Raw genomic sequence first — 15,023 nt, 5'->3', positions numbered from 1 at the left:
TCTTACTGGTGTTAATAATGAATTATCCATTTCTGTCAGTTCAGCTCCACTCATTTAATCAGTTCTTATTTCCTTTCTCCTCTTGTATTATAAAACATAACAGGCTAGACCATGAAGAGATGTGGACACTAGAGTTAGAGTGTTAATATTGAACCATTTGATGGAGGATATGAACAGGGATATAATAAGTTTATTAAATGCATTTCTTTCCATCAACAAGATAACACTTGAGCTATCTTGGTTAATCTTGAAAAGAGAATGATTAAAAAAAAGGGGAGGTGGCAAAAATTGCAATTGAAGTATCATGTGTGTGATGACAGTGCTAATAGTCTCTGCATAATTTCAGGAAAACACATTTGATTCACTAATTTTAATCAGCATCATCATCAGCTGTCTCTCAATTTAAGGATGACATCGACTCAGAGTTACATGTTCTTACCCAGGATCGTAATGTGGCTGAAGAGATGAACTTTTGACCATCAGACCTCTGGGAACATGGGGCAGGACATCCCATGAGGTAGTGAGATCCAAACTGTAAGTTTTACTTCCTTTTCTTTTTTTCCTCTGTGTCGCTACACTGCCTCATCATTAAGGCATTTGGATTCAAAGTCTGATATATTTTGTTGAATTGGTTCTCACCATCATTTGTCTGGGTTTGATCCATTAAATATTCTACCTATCATGTCTGTTGAAAGTGAGACTCTGGAATATGTTGAGCAGTGGTCAATGCAGATACTTTTTTCAGGAAGCTACCATTAATGAGGAGATCCATCACTGCATCAGCTCTCCCAGCTCATCCTACTATGACAGTGAGGGATTGACCACAAAGACCACAATTCAAGAAAAGCACAGTATGCAGAGCAGTTGTGGTCACCACATTCCTGTCCTACAGTGAGACCTGGACCATGTACCACAAACCCATAACAGCATGAGAGAAATTCCATCAGCAAATCCTTTGGAGGCAACAGGAGAATCATCAAATAAATGCCGGTCAACATAATCTCCCACAAGCGCTCAGGCCAAACTCTTGCAAAATCAACATCAATGGACTGGACACAGTATCTGGATAACTTCTCCCATACCAGCCCTGTTTTCTCAACTCTCAAATGGTTAATTCTCCATGGATGTACCAAGAAAATGGTTCAACAATGTTGCAACACAGCAGCAAACCCTTCTACTAATTAAACCAAACACCCAGAAAAGCTTACCTCACCTCGTAATCTGTTAAAATATGAATGACAGAGAACTCCCAAATTCCACTATTTAAAGAAAATAAAATGTCAATTTATACTTTAACTCTCAAAGAGAACATTAAACAATAGTTGTGAAACCTGAAAAGGTTCAGAAAAGATGTACAAGAATGTTGTCAGGATTCGAGGATTTGAGCTAAGGGGAGAGGTTGAATAGGCTGGCATTGTTTTCCCTGGAGTGTCGGCGGTTCAAGGGTGGTCTTTTAGAAGTTTATAAAATCATGAGGGACCTGGATAGGATAAACAGACAAAATTTCTTCCCTGGGGTGGGGGTGTCCAGAACTAGACGGCATATGTTTAGGATGAGAGGGGAAGGATCTAAAAGAGACCTACGGGGCAACATTTTCACACAGAGAGTGGTAAGTGTATAGAATGACCTGCCAGAGGAAATGGTGGAAGCTAGTACAATTGCAACATTTAAAAGGCATCTGGATAGGTTTTTGAATAGGAAGGGTTTGGAGGGATATGGGCTAGGTGCTGGCAGGTGGGACTAGATTGGGTTGGAATATCTGGTCACCATGGACGGGTTGGACCGAAGGGTCTGTTTTTGTGCTGTACATCTCTATGAGTCTAACTATTCACAACTCTAAGCCCCCTTTCTCTCAACTGCTTATTATCTGCCTCCAACTCCATAACAATGTTCTGTTCCAATAAACCCACATTAAAATTACATCAACTTAATTTCAAAAGCACACAGCGGCTGTCGTCTCTGGTAGTTTTCATCTTCTGGCTGAATATCTCCCTGGTCATCTTCTTTCTTTTTACTGTGAAGATGTTTCATATGAATAGAGAGTGTTTTGCTAGCAGTTACTCTGCTAATGGCAGTTACTCTCTGTGTGACTTTCAAAATGCCTGCTTGTTTTATACTTCCAACATTAGATCATCTCATTAGCAAAACAATAAATTCAAACTTGATCGGGGTTTAGTATCCTGGGGCATAATTTAAACTGATTGATTAAATTTGAATTGTTTTCAAAACAGCAACCAGCTCAGTCATCCATTTGGCAGCCAAATGTTATATATTTTCAACTTTCCAGTCCACCCTCAGACTGCTAGTTCGTCATATGACAGGGGCCTGTAAGCTCTCAGTGCAAAACAGCATTCACTCTCTCTTAAAGGTAGAGTACATGCCTTCAACTTCATAACACAATAGTCTGAAGCTCTCCTTGAATGTGGTAACATTGGCACTGATGACTGAGTGGCATTCCTATCCAATCACACAGATATCAATAGGCTAAAACATCTGATTCTTACAAGAGGTTGGTTTCACTTATAGTTTCCATTATGAGTTTGACTTCTGCAAACATCCTTGTTAATTGTGTCGATAACTAAGCTCAGAACATACATACATTAGCTTAATGATTATACAACTGGACATCTAATCTGGAAACTTTATGACCCAGAGAAATGAGTTCAAATTTCAATTCAGTGGTTGAGGAATTTGAAAACAGTTCATGAAAGAAATGTGAAATTGGTAGTTAGTAACAGTGTCTGTGAAACTCCCAGCTTGTTTTAAAATATATTAGTACACTAAATACGTTTTTACAAATATGTTTACAAATTTTTATTAAAAGACATTAGTAAACTAAACATATTTTTACCAGAAAAGTTTAGAGGAAAATCTACCGTCCTTCCTGACCTGTATGTAACTCCATCCCATAGCAATGTGGTTGACCCTGTGGGGGAGCACTGGTGGCTTAATGGTTAATGTTGCTGCCTCACAGTGCCAGGGACCCTGCTCGATTCCACTCTCGGGTGACTGCCTATGTGGAATTTACACATTCTCCCCGTGTCTGTGTGAGTTTGCTCTGGTTTCCTCCTACAGGCCAAAGGTATGTAGGTTAGATGGATTAGCCATGGGGAATCCAGGGTTGCTGGGATAGGCTACGGTAGGGGCAGTGAGTCAGGTGGGATGCTCTTCAGTGGGGTCAATGTGGACATGATTCTACAAGTGCCCCCTGAAATGGCCTAACAAGCAATTCAGTTATTTAAAGGGATAATTGGAGAGGAAGTGTTCAAGGTTGTGACTAGCTGACAGGGTAAATGAACTAATCGGGCACGTGCGGCATTGGGGAAAGGGTGGGATAATTATTTCTGAAAAACAAAGGTTGGGAATAGTATTGCAACATTGTAGCACATCTTCCCCCGCATCCCCTTCATAAGTCAGTGTATTGATGGTTATGAGCATGTGCGATGACTTCACTAAGTTTCAACTAAAATCCTGCTGGCAAAGTGAACAGACTGGAGGTCCCAGAGGTCCAAGCCCATGAAAAGTTGGAATCGTCTCTGAGCACACTCAAATCACAAGCCAATCACAGAGAATGCTTTAGCCCTTCTATGTTAATGTCCTCCAGGAAATAGACTTCATTAGGAAAAGCCTGAGAGCTGCGAGTTAATTTGTTGCATAAACTAAAATGTGCTCACATTGCCAAGCACATTGTGCGCTTCTCAAAGCTGCATCTTGTCGATATGCTAAATGAAGATAAATCCCGCAAAAGCTGGATGGTGCGATTTGAGCTGAGTTATGTCATATTAAATCCAACACAGCCAGTTGTTTTTGTTAATGCAAATTGAGCTATTCTAATTTGGATGATTGGGTTAATAACCCTCTTTCTTGACTACATAGATGTCGAGCAATAAAGCAATCTTCGGTTATATATCAAACTGTATTGTACGTGTTGCTCAATATCCCCAGAGAACCAAGAATTAAATATGTCCTTGTAGCTGAGTGGGTGACACAGACTGACTCAAGGAGGAGCTAAGTTATATGCCACAATAACATCTGACACAAGCATAACTCTCAGTCCATTGTTCTTCTATTAAATGTAATTAGGTCTCTATAAAGGCTTCCAGCTAACCCATTTTATCTTCCAAGACTTTTCAATTCTTGTTCCCAAAGGTAGATCATGAAATATTCCAGCATTATCAGTGCACTCTTCCAGACAACATGATCCATCTTTCGTTCTTATGCCATGGCAGTTCCTGCTCAGAATACGTGCCTCATGATTCAGCCCAACAGAAGTAGGCCATTTGGCCCAAGCCTCCTCCATTCCTACCTCACCCACCCCTAGTAGCAGAAGTACAAGGACAAAGGTGTGAGATTGGAAATGTTCTGACCATTGCAGAGTCTTGGATGTCACAGGGGCAGAAATGGATGTTGGATGTTCTGTGGTTTAGATGTCTCAAAAGGAATAGGGAGGGAGGTAAAAGAAGCTGGGGACGTGGCACTTCTAATCAGGGATAGTATCACAGTTGCATAAAGAGAGGTCATTGAGGACGGTTTGTCTACAGAGTCAGAATGAGTGGAAGTCAGAAATAGGAAAAGAGCAGTCACTCTATTGGGAGTTTTCTACAGACCTCCCAATAGCAAAGAGACAAGGAAGAGCAGATTGGAAACAGATTTTAGAAAGGTGTAGAAGTTGAAGGGTTGTTGTCATGGGTGAATTCAACTTCCCTAATATTGATTGGAACCTACTTAGTTCAAATAAATTGGATGGACCTATTTTTGTCAGGTGTGTCCAAGAAAGATTTTTGACTCAATATGTAGATAGGCCACTAGAGGGGAGGCGATATTGATTTGATGCTTGGCAACGTACCATGCCAGGTGTCCGATCTCTCGATTAGAGAGCAGTTTGGAGATCGTGATCACAACTCCCAGACCTTTAGCATACTCATGGTGAGGTATGGGAGAAGACGGTATGGGAGCAGAAGAGGGAGACTTATAATGCTATTAGGCAGGAACTGGGTGCTTGAATTGAGAGCAGATGTTCTCAGGTAAATGCACGACTGACACTTAGAGGTTGTTTAAGAAGCACTTGCTGATAGTGCTGGACAGGTTTGTCCCACTGAGGCAAGGAAGGGATTGTAGGTTGAAAGAAGCTTGGGTGGTAAGGGGTATGGAACATCTAGTCAAGAGGAAGAAGGGAGCTTATTTGAGGTTGAGGAGGCAAGGATCAGACAGGGCTGTAGAGGGTTACAAGGTAGCCAGGAAGGAACTGAAGAATGGACTTAGGAGGGCTAGCAGGGGTTATGAAAAAGCCTTGGCAGGCAAGATATAAGGAAAATCCCAAGGCATTCTACACGTATATGAGGAACAAGATGATGGCTAGAGTGAGAGTAGGGCTGATCAGGGATAGTGGAGGGAAATTGTGCTTGGAGTCGGAGGGGGCAGGGGAGGTCCTTAAAGAATATTTTGCTTCAGTATTCACTCCTGAGAGGGACCTTGATATCTGTGAGGACAATGTGAAACAGGCTGATACGCTCAAACAGGTTGATGTTAAGAAAGAAGATGTGCTGAAAATTTCGAAGAACAAATGGATAGATGAGCTCCCTGTGCAACACATGATATACCCAAGGTTACTACAGGAAGTGAGGGAAGAGGTTGCTGCACATTTGGTGATGATCTTTGCATCCTCACTGTCCACTAGAGTCAGGCCAGATGATTGGAAAGTGGCAAATATTTTTGCCTAGTTCAAGAATAGGAATAGGGATAAACCTAGGAATTACAGACCAGTCAGTCTTATGTCAGTGGTGTGCAAATTATTGGAGAAGATTTTGAGAGACAGACTTTATAATTACTTGGAAAATCATAGTTTGATTAGAGCTAGTCAGCATGGCTTTGTGAGGGGCAGGTCATGCCTCACAAACCTTATTAAATTCTTTGAGGATAAATACATTGATGAAAGTAGAGCAGTGGACGAGGTGTATGTAGATTTTAGCAAGGTATTTGATAATGTTCCCCATGGTAGGCTGATTCAGAAAGTAAAGATGCACAGGATATTGGAAATCTGAATGTCTGGATATCGAATTGGCTGGCCCATAGAAGACAAAGGGTGGTAGTAGATGGAATCTATTCAGCTTGGGGCTTGGTAACCAGTGGTGTTCTGCAGGGATCAGTTCTGCAATGAGAGTTCTCTTTCAATAGATGTTGCCTGGTCTCCAGCAGCTTTAGTTTGTTTTTCAGAATTTCAGCAAGTGCATGGACTTGCTTATCTTTTTCATTGACTTGCCACAGCACGAAGTGTAAAACCTATGCTCACATCTCCCACCTCACCTCTGTCCAAGGCCCGAAAGGATCATTTCAAGTTGAACCATTTTCTTGCACATCCACCCACCTCATCTACTGTGCCCGTTACTCTCGATGTGGTCTCCTCTGCATCGGGGATACAGGACGCCAACTTACGAAACATTTCAGGGAACATTTCAGGGAACATCACTGGGACACACGCATCAAACAACCCCACCACCCTGTTGCCAAACATTTTATCTCCCCCTCCCACTCTGCCAAGGACATGCAAGTCCTGGGCCTCCTCCACCACCTAACCAAACCCACCCACCAACTGGAGGAAGAACACTTCATCTTCCGCCTCGGGACCCTCCAACCATATGGCATCAACATCGACTTTCCAAATCTGCCCTCCCCCCACCTCATCTAGATTAAACCCCTAACTCAGCACCACTCTCTTGTCCTGTCCTACATGTCCATCTTCTTTCCTATCTATCCACTCCACTCTCCCCGCTGACCAATCACAATTAATTCCCATCTGCATCCACCTATCACCTTCCCACCTATCTTACACCAGCCCCACCCCACCCCTCTATTTATCCCTTAGCACCCTCCCTTCTCCACATTCGTGATGAGGGGCAATCTTCTTTCCAACCTCTCCGCCCCCACCCCCGCCCCGGCCTATCACCCTCACCTTAACCTCCTTCCACCTATCGTATTCCCAACGCCCCTCCTCCAAGTCCCTCCTCCCTACTTTTTATCTTAGCCTGCTTGGCACACCCTCCTCATTCCTGAAGGAGGGCTTATGCCCGAAATGTCGATTCTCCTGGTCTTTTGATGCTGCCTGACTTGCTGCGCTTTTCCAGCAACACATTTTTAAGCACTTTCTCAACTTGTCCTTCTACTTCAAAGATTATTGTAAATATACCCTAAGTCTTTCTGATCCTGCAACCTTCTATAATTGCATATTTTAGATTATTCAATCTATCCCCATCCTTCTGACTGAAACATATTACCTCACTGTTCTCTTCATTCTCCCTAAGCAGTGCAATTTTAGTTATAGATTATTAAAGTGAGAATCCAAAAGTATACACACCCAGGTTGAATAAAAACCTGACATAAAAATAACTTTACCAATTTTCTACAATCATTTGATTTGATTTTTTTTGTTGCATGTATCTAAGTACAGTGAAAACTGCATGCAGTACAGGCAAATCATGACACACAAAGATCATAGGGTGATTGAACAGAGCGAGGAATACAAAGTTACAGCTGCAGTGAAGGTGCACAAAATGCAAGATCAACATTAGATTTGACATTTGAGAAGTCTATTCAGAAGTCTAAAAGCAGTGGGGAAGAAGCTGTTCTCGGAACTGTTAGTAGGTTTGTTTAGGCTTTTGTATCTTCTGCCTTTGATGATGTTGGCTGCCTTTCCACAGCAACAGGAAGTGTAGATGGAGTCAATGGATGGAAGGTTGGCTTGTGTGATGGACAGAGTTGTGTTCACAACTTTCTGTAGTTTGTAATGGTCCTGGGCAGAATAGATGCCAGACTAAGCCATGATGTATCTGTGATGCAATGCTTTCTATGGTGCATCTGTAAATGTTGGTGAGGGTCCCAATGGATATGCCAAATTTCCTTTGTCTCCTCAGGAAGAAGACTGTCACATCAATGTGTGTGGTGCATGGCAAATTGTTGGTCTTTGGTGCTGCCGGAAACTGTCAACCCTCTCCACCTTAACTCCATTGATGCAGATAAGGGCCTTTCTTCCTGAAGATGGTGATCGGCTCTTTACTTTTGTTTACATTGAGAGATTTTTATCTTTGTAATCAGGACATATTTTAATTAGGTTTTTTTCCTCTACTTTTAAAGACATGCCTGTCCATTTCAGATAAAATTTGGAACACTTACCTTAAAATACCAAGGTGGATGAACATACAAAATCGAAGAATGAAGAAATGTCAAATTTACCTTGCACATTGTGATTTCTAGACTGCTGATGAGAAAGCTCACAAATAGTTGAGGAAAGCAACTCTTTCACAATCTCAGGACATCATAAAATGTTTATAGCTGAATAAATCAAGCTGAAATATGATCAGTCATAGAATCGTAGAGATCTACAGCACAGAAAACGGCCCTTGAGCTCTTCACATCTATGCCAGTCAAGAAGCAACAACCTAACTATTTTAATCCTATTTTTCCAGCTCTTGGCCCATAGCCTTGCATGCCTTGGCATCACAGTGAACTAATAAATTCTTCTTAAATGTTATGAGATTTCTGCCTCTACCACCCTGACAGGCAATGAATTTCAGATTCCCACCAGCCACTGGGTGAAAAAAGGTTACCTTCACATCTTCTTTAAACCTTCTGCATCTTTCCTTAAATCTGTGCTCCCTCCTCATTGATTCCTCCAGCAAGAGGAAACGTTTCTTCCTGTCAACCCTATCAATGCCCCTCATGACTCATGACAACATTCAGTGTTGTTATTTTTGAAACATATTAGCTAATAGGTTCTCAGCAATAACTAAAGCCAGTAATATCATCATGATGAGCGTACTTAATGGTACCTCATATGAGCATTTACAGGACGCTCTGGTATAGTGCACAGTTCATTCACATGAATTGGCTATAATGTGATTGATGAATTGTAGATGCTACTTGGATAATGTGAACTTTTTACTGAACGGGTATAACAATTTTCCATAGCCATCTTGCACAGCGCGATTTTCTGTCTCGAGATTTTCTATAATGCTGTGTTGCAGAGGAGCAAGCAGAATGAATGGTATAGCAAAGCATGCCACAGAAGATTAAGCCTTGTAACCAAATGCCAAAAAGGTAAGAGTGCTTTAAAGGTAGAGAGATATAGACATTTAGGAGAAGGACTCTAGAACAATTGAAGATGTTTCAACCTTGCGAAAAATAATTCAAACTCAGGATGCATAAGAATTAGAAGGGTGGAGATATGATAATAACCTGTGGGACTAGATGAGATTACCGAGATGGAGAAATGTGAAGCAAGGAAGGGATTTCAAACCAAGAATGAGAACCTTACATTTGAATTGTTGCTAAACCAGTGTACAATGTAGGTCAGCGAGCGCAGAGAGAGATAATGAAACCAATCTTGCTTCAAATTAAATCATGGATTTGGAAAGCCTCAAGTTTACAAAGTGTCCCTCCAGAGGGTAGAATGTATGAGAGTGTTCAAAAATGTGTTTCAATATGTCAGTCTTGAGAGAACAAAGACATGAATGAGGGTTATAGCAGCTGATAAATTGATGGTATGGAAAAGGTGGCATTAATGACGATGCAGACATGAGGCTTGAGGGGCCAAAGTTTGTCAAAAATCTGGCTTAATCTCAGACTGTTGCCAAGGAACAGAATAGAGTGGCTAACTCTTGATTGATGCTTGGAGAGGAAGGGAGTCAAAAACGATGCTTCCGTTTTTCCAATATTAAATTTCAGAAAGAAAAAATAAAAAAATAAACACTTGCACTTATTTATGAGCTCTCATGACTTCAGGATTTCCTTTTTAGCCAATGATGCATTTTTTGAATGATGTATTTTTGTAACGAGGTAATTTTGTAATGCCATCACTGTCATATTTCTTACTTGCTAGCTTGTCCATTTTGATTTTTTTAGAGAGAGGCACCCCTGTCTAATTAGTAGATAAATCACCATCTATCAGTGTTGTCAAAGTTGACTATAAGAAAATTAATCAACATTTAAACAGAACCAGTGAATATCATACCTGGTACAATTGTGGTTTACTGTGGAGGTTGGCACAGCTGAATAGTGAATAGGATGGTCAAGAAAGATCATTGTGATCTTAGGGCATCTCAAAGCATTTTACAGACAAAACTCAGAAATGCAGGAGCCAGGGAAGGAAACCTGCCATCCTCCTTTGGACTGGCCTACATGTAACTCCAGACCCACACCAATGTAATTGACTTTCAACTTCCCTCCGAAATGGCCGAGCAAGCCGCTCAGTTGCTACAAAATCTTAACAAAGAAAGGAAACCAGATGGATCAGCTGGCATTGGCCCAGACACTAAAAAAGACAACAGCAGAAACAGGCCTGTTGACCCTGCAAAGACGTCCTTACTAATATCCGGGAGCTAGTGCCAAAATTGGGAGAGCTGTCTCACAGACTTGTCAAGCAACAGTCTGAGATAGACACACTCACGCAATCATACCTCACAGACAATGTCCCAGACACCACCATTACCATCCCTGGATATGTCAAGTCTCACCAGCAGGACAGACCCAGCAGAGGTGGTCGAATAGTGGTTATACAGTCAGAAGGGAAATGCCCTGGACGTCCTCAATATTGACTCTGGACCCCATGAGGTCTCATGGCTGTAGTTTAAACATGGGGGTAAGGAAACCTCCTGCCGATTACTGACCCCCTCAGCTGATGTATCAGTGCTCCGCCATGTTGAAGAACCGTTGGAGTAAACACTAAAGGTAGCAAGGGTGCAAAGTGTACTCCAGCATGTATATACACAAAAAACAGGTCAAATCCAATCTGGCCAACTACCACCCCATCAGACTACTCTTGATCATCAATAAAGTGATACAATAAAGGTAGCATCAAAAATGCTATGAAGTATCACCTGCTCAGCAATAACCTGCTCAGTGATGTCCAGTTTGGGTTCCACCAGGACCACTCAGCTGCTGATCTCATTACAGCCTTAGTTCAAACATGGACAAAAGAGCTGAATTCCTGAGGTGAGTCAGAATGACATCCCTTCAGGCACATTCAACCCAGTATGGCATCAAGGAGCCCTTGCAAAACTGGAAACAATGGGAATTGGGGAAAACCCTCTGCTGGCTAAAGATACACCTGGCACATCAGAAGACATTTGTGGTTGTTGGAAGTTAGAGAGTCATAGAATCATACAGCATGGAAGCAGACCCTTTGGTTCAACTTGTCCGAATCCAAGTTTCGCAAATAAAACTAGTCCTACTTGCTTCCATGGGCGGCACGGTGGCACAGTGGTTAGCACAGCTGCCTCACAGCACCCGAGACCCAGGTCCAATTCCCGCCACAGGCAACTGTCTGTGTGGAGTATGCACATTCTACCCGTGTCTGCGTGGGTTTCCTCCGGGCGCTCCGGTTTCCTTCCACAGTCCAAAAATGTGCAGGTCAGGTGAATTGGCCGTGCTAAATTGTACGTAGTGTTAGGTGAAGGAGTAAATGTAGGGGAATGAGTCTGGGTGGGTTGCTCTTCAGAGGGTCAGTGTGGACTTGTTGGGCTGAAGGGCCTGTTTCCACACTGTAAGTAATCTAATCATATTGTCCATATCCTTCTAAACCTTTTCCATTTATGTATCTGTCCGAATGCCTTTTAAATGTTGTAACTGTACCTGCATCTACCACTTCCTTTGGCAGTTGGCACCATTTAATCTTCCGCCCATTATAAGGTCAGAAGTGGGGATTTTCAGTGAATATTACATAATGTACAGCACCATTTGCAACTCCGTAGGTATTGAAGCAGTCATGTTCAAATGCACTAAGATCTGGACAATGTCCAGGCTTGGACTCCAAAGTGACAAGTAACATTCACACTACACAAATGCCTGGCAATGATCATTTTCAATAAGATACAATCTTATTACTATCCCTTGACATTCAATAATGTCACTGTCTCTTAACCCCTGTTATCAACATCCTGGGGTTACCATTGACCAGAAACTCAGTTTGACTCATCATACAAACATGGTGGCTACAGGTCAGAGGTTAGAAATACAGTGGTGTGGCAAGCTACTCACTTCCTGTCCACCATCTATAAGGCACAAGTCAGGAGTATGATGGAATACTGCCCATTTGCCTGGGTGGGTGCAACTCCAACAATAGTCAAGAAACTTGACACCATCCAGGTGTATTGTGTTCAGTTTTGTTCACAATGGAAGGATGTTATTAAACTGGAAAGAGTGCAGTAGAAATTTACAAGGATGATGCTTGGAATCAAGGGACTGAGTTATAGGGAGAGCTTGGACAAGCTCGAAGTTTATTTTCTTTGGGCCATAGGAGACTGAGGAGGAATCTTATAGATGTGTATAAGATCATGAGAGGCATGGATAGGGTGAATGCACTCAGTCTTTTTCCCAGGGTTGGGGAATCGAGGATGAGAGGGCATCAGTCCAAGGTAAGAGGGGAAAGGCTAAAAGAGAACCTGAGGAGTAACTTTTTTACACAGAGGCATATGGAATGAGCTACTGGTGGAAGTGGTTAAGCCAGGTACAGTAACAACATTTAAAAGGAATTTGGACAAATACATGGATAGGAAAGGATTGGAAGAACTTGAGCCAAGTGCAGGGAAATGGGGTTAGCGTGGAAAGACATTTTGGTCAGCATGGACCAATTTGAGCTGAAGAGCCTGTCTCCATACTGTAGAACTCTGTGATTCCATGACTCTATGACTAAACAGCCCATTTGACTGGCACCACATCAACCTGCAATCACTCCCTTCACAACAGACACTCAGTACTTGGAGTGTGTACCAACTACGAGATGCGTTTAGAAATTCAGCAAAGATCTTGAGAGTGCGCCTTCCAAACCCATGGCCACTTCTATCAAGAAGAACATGGGCAGCAGACACATGGGAACACCATCATTTGCAAGTTCCCCTCCAAGCTGCTTACCATCCTATGTTGGAAATGTATCACCTTTCATTCACTGTCATTGGGTCAAAATCCTGGAATTCCCTCCCTAAGGGTATTATAGATTAACATACAGCATGTGGACTGCAGCAATTCAAGAAGGCACCTCAGCACTACCTTCTTAAGGACAACTAGGTACAGGCAATAAATGCCGGTCAGCCACCTATGCCATATCCCATGAGCAAATAACAAACAGTGTCATTATCTGCATTCAGAACGAATATGTTTAATGTTGTTGATTCTACACAAAGACAAGGCAAAAAATATTTCCTGATCTTTTTGAGAGTTAGCTGTATCTAACCCAATAAGAAAACCCCGAATCTCTTAAAGATTGTACATTAATATACAATGCATTAATTCTGCATAAACCCTGCTGTCTTCACACACAGTGAGCTACTTAAATCCCTTCCTATCCACACTATTTCACCTGCTGACTCAGAAATCCCTAGATCTTTAGACACTGCAGGCAAACCTGTACCTTCTGCTAATTAAGTAAGAAAGAATCAAAGGGCTTGATATTATTTTTTCATGCATCACACATTCTGTCTGGCAATTTGCATTTAAGCACCAAATGTTCTCCAGGTTCAAGTGATTTGTAGTTATCTGCCTCTCTATCTGCTTCAGCCTCAGGAATAAGAATGACATTTTTTGGACCAAATGCTTTCCTTTTGTTCTATATTTGGAAACTTTGGAAAGCGTGCTCCGAGCCACTGAATAGAACAGGAGGTGTTTTGTCGAAGATTAAATACTTTTGGCAGTCAAACAAGAGGTGAGCTGATCAGAAATTTCTTTATGCATCAATGACTATGATCCAGAATGCACTGCCTGAAAAATTGGTACAAGTCGATCAATATTGTCAAAAGGAATTGGATAGTTTGTGAAATTTTAACTTTCTCTTCCAAATACAGCTGATTGTTTCAGATCACTGCCTATATCACAAGCCTTCTGAGTTCATATTTTTCCCAATGACTGAGTGCATATTTTTCCCAATGACTGAGTACATATTATTCCCAGTGACTGAGTACATGTTATTCCCGGTGACTAAGTACATAGTATTCCCAGTGAGCAGGCTAGTCAAGGAATTGCTTCCTTGTCTCTCCAAGTTGAAGTTAATATCTAAGTTGGAGGGAAGCAATTTCAAAGATTGAGGTGAAATACAAGGAAGCAGGAATAATTAGATGGCACTGCCAATGAATCAACACAGGCCCAATAGAATAAATGGATCCACTCTATGCTGTATAATTCAATCAGACTACATAAGGGACCCATATGATGCAGTATTGGTATCTCTATCGCCGAGCCAGAAGGCCTGGCTGCAAGATATAGCTGTGCTAGTGGTGTTCCAGTACCTCTGAACAGGTGAATTACATTGACCTATATTTGATTTGATTTGATATATTATTGTCACATGGATCTGGGCACCATGAAAAGTTTTGTTTTGCATGCAGTACCGGCAGAACACATCACATACAGATCACAGAGTGAGGAATATAAAATTATGCATGCAAAGAAGGTGCACAAAAAGCAAGATCAACATTAGGCTTTCATCCCAAGATCCTAAATGATGTAGCGACAGAGATACTGGATACACTGTTTATAATTTTCCAAAACTCCTTTGACTCTGGAGAATAGATTGGAGCTTTTATCCCTGGAGTGTCTGGGCTGAGGAGTGACGTTATAGAGATTTATAAAATCATGAGGGGCATGGATAGGGTGAATAGTCACGGTCTTTTCCCCAGAGTAGCAGAGTCTAAAACTAGAAGGTGTAGGTATAAAGTGAAAGGGGAAAGATTTAAAAGGGATCTAAGGGGCAACGTTTTTGCACAGTGGATTGTGCATGTATGAAATGAGCTGCCAGAGGAAGTAATGGAGGTAGGTACAATTACAATATTTGAAAGATATCTGGATGGGTACATGAATAGGAAGCATTTAGAGGGATATTGGCCAAATGCTGACAAATGAGACCAAATTAATTTAGAATATCTGGTCGGCATGGATGAGTTAGACCGAAGGGTCTGTTTCAGTACTGTACATACTCTGTGACTCTAAGATATTTGAAGGTGCTTTTAAATGCAACTTGTTGTGATTATTCAGTCACCTTTTAA

This window comes from Chiloscyllium punctatum, chromosome 15 (assembly GCF_047496795.1).
Source record: "Chiloscyllium punctatum isolate Juve2018m chromosome 15, sChiPun1.3, whole genome shotgun sequence".
Lineage (NCBI taxonomy): Eukaryota > Metazoa > Chordata > Chondrichthyes > Orectolobiformes > Hemiscylliidae > Chiloscyllium > Chiloscyllium punctatum.
Note: the sequence above shows the minus strand (reverse complement) of the source record.